Here is a 2,909-nt window from a genome sequence, read left to right as displayed (position 1 = left end):
TGGTCTTAGTCTCACCAGGTGGAAGGGAAGACAAACACAGCCTGTCAAAATGTACCTGGAGGGTTGTACACATGTCATGGCCCCAGTTTCCCACCCTAGAATGGACATTAATTGAGCAATTAAAGATTTCAATCATCATCCAGGCAGGAAGGCAATCCTTGAAACTTCCTAACACAGACTTGATGGTAGTGAGTCAGGCTGGTGGTGGGTCTCACCCATCCCTTCCTGCCAAATTAAATCAGCCCCCCATCTCCTCGTCTGCTTCCAGGACAAGAATAAAATTCCATCCAACGTCTTTTTAGAATGGAAGTCATTAGTCAACATTATTTATATGTTAGTCTCAGTTCAATAGCAGCATTTTTAGATTTGAATTACAAAATTGGAATTTCAAACGTCATGCGAGTTTAAATTGAAGTGTGATAGCTGAGTACTTAAAAAAATTAAAAATCTTTGTTGTGGCCAAGCATGGGGTTAAAAAGACGGGGAAGGTGAAACTGATTCACACTTCTACAATTGGACTTAACAGATTGTAAAGGTGTCACATTCAGTATTGCTTAACTCTAGATTTTTTCTGATTGAATGCTGCGTGCATTTGAATGTTACCAAGACCAAACCACAGAATGATTCCACTGCACGTGAAACTCTTGTATCTAGGGTGCGCAGGTACATTTCACAATGCTAAAGGTATTTGTATAAGGTAATAGAATCAATATTTATGTTCTGAGCATTTTTCCTGGATTCAGCTATGTGCTCTCTTCAGTTAAGGGGTTTACAATCAATAATTCACAGAAACATTCCTCAACAACTAGTTTCTAATTGAGCTCAGAATGTTTATATTTCAGCTACCACCTATCCCAAAAATCTGAGTGGTGGCCTTAAAACAAAAGACCCATCAGATTAAAAGCAATTCTAGTCAAGAATCTAATATCATAATTTTGGCCCAATTTATAGATGACACAACAGTAATAAAATGGAAGGTTAGCTATGTTATTTTTAAATGCATAGGACACAGTCTGTGAGTTACACTTTTTAATGTTGATTTTTCTCCATTTCCTGAAAACTAATTCAAAAATCTCACTTTGCTTAAGTATGCAAACAAAGGACGTAAATTGCCATATTTTCCAAACTACAATATTTGGGAGCATTCCTTGCACCAAAACATGAAGCTTAGCTACCATTTTTCCATCAAATATTTGCATCTTATTTCCCAACAAAAATGGTGCCATGTGACCACAAGAAATTATATCACAGCTCTAGACAATAGTATATTTGCCAATATCAAGCAATATACTTACACATAATATGGTAGAACTAATAACTCTGCTTGAATAAATCTACACCACTGATTTGTGCAGTGCATTGACAAATTTTAATTCCTTTCTGATCTGTTTTAGGTCAGAAACTGACCTGGATGATTCGCAATTTTTGTGCATCAATGTTGTTGTTAACTTTGATTTTAATTGCATACATCTTCTGCAAAATGAACATCTATGATAAAGGAATCAGTAAGTATGAATTTATTGGACTCATTGCACCTTCTCCTGAAGGGTGGTTACCTCCCACTTTCAGCCTCAATGCTTAGGCATCTCCAAACACCACAAAATTCAGCGCCAGATTATTACCACCCATTTATGTGAAAACGTGTTTCACTATTTAGCTCCTAAAAGGCTTAGCTCTAGTTTTAAGACAATGTCCCCAGCCTGAGGGAATAATTTGATTGTATTCTATTGAATAGTTTTAACTTCTTTTAAATACCTCAAAGGATCAAGTCTACATCTTGAGTATTCCAAAGAATACAAGCCCAGAAGGAAAAATCATTTGACACCGATGATAATCTCTATCAGCATTTCCTGGTCTTTAACTAGTCTTCACCTGCAGCTGTTGGAGGGGCAGTAATTCATACCAGAAATAACTTTGAGGCTGAATTGAGCTTGGCTGCCATTGGTTGCGTATACCAATGACACATACCTGTGAAGTGGGGATGTGAATCGGTGAGACTTCCTATCACTCATGCACCCACTCACCATCACAACCAGGTACATATCACTCAGGCACCACCTTCACACACACATTCGCAGCCACTTATTCGCTTTCACTCTTACAGTCACTCACACCCTCGATCAGGTTTATGAATCCTATCTTCAGCAAATAGCCGTAAAGTACATAACTGTCTATGTATCTGTCCTCTTCTAAGCTTGAACTAATTCACTGTTTCTCATGTTTGAGGCAAACTCTAGCATGTCAGAATTAAATCCATGTTTTTTTTACAACCCTAGAAATCTAGAACAATACCTTTTCTGAGCTTTCTCTTCTCCAGAGTAAACAATCACAAATGCTGTAACCTCTCTTAAGGGCTTAAATGGCCACAAGACAGCTATCTTCATTGATTTTTTTCTGCACTGCCAGGATATTCCTGACTATATCGGACCCTTGTTACATAGATGAGGGATACCACATATTCATTACCACTTCCTGGGATATGTTCTCCATTCTATAATTATATGATCTAGTTAGTTTTCTTTACTGTTGATGTATATTGCACTTGTGGTATCAGTTAGCTATTCACCTAAACTTCCAGCTCCCTTGACTACATTGAGACTATCAAGACAATGTCCATTATGGGAGAACATCCCTGAGGGTTCTTTGATGTCCCCACATATCTTTTGGCAGAGGATTGACCAAAATCATGTGGAAAGTGCATAATAAGCTTGGTTCTGCATGATCTTCATCAGTCATGCACTGAAGTTAGAGTGGGAGAACAGGAGAATGCAATAGAAATTCTTTCGGAGATAGTAGGAACTGCAGATGCCCGAGAATCTGAGATAACAAGGTGTAGAGCTGGATGAACACAGCAGGCCAAGCAGCATCAGAGGAGCAGGAAAGCTGACGTTTCGGGCCTAGACCCTTTT

The 2,909-nt window shown here is 38.4% G+C and overlaps 1 pseudogene; it reads left to right on the top strand.

Annotated features, from left to right (window-relative positions):
• Positions 1-1,505, top strand: part of LOC125482529 — a 4,383-nt pseudogene extending 2,878 nt beyond the window's left edge.
• Positions 1,506-2,909: the final 1,404 nt, after the last annotated feature.

This window comes from Rhincodon typus, unplaced genomic scaffold, assembly GCF_021869965.1.
Source record: "Rhincodon typus isolate 14 unplaced genomic scaffold, sRhiTyp1.1 hic_rhity00011757, whole genome shotgun sequence".
Taxonomy (NCBI): domain Eukaryota; kingdom Metazoa; phylum Chordata; class Chondrichthyes; order Orectolobiformes; family Rhincodontidae; genus Rhincodon; species Rhincodon typus.
Note: the sequence above shows the minus strand (reverse complement) of the source record. Positions and strands in the feature narration are given on the sequence as shown.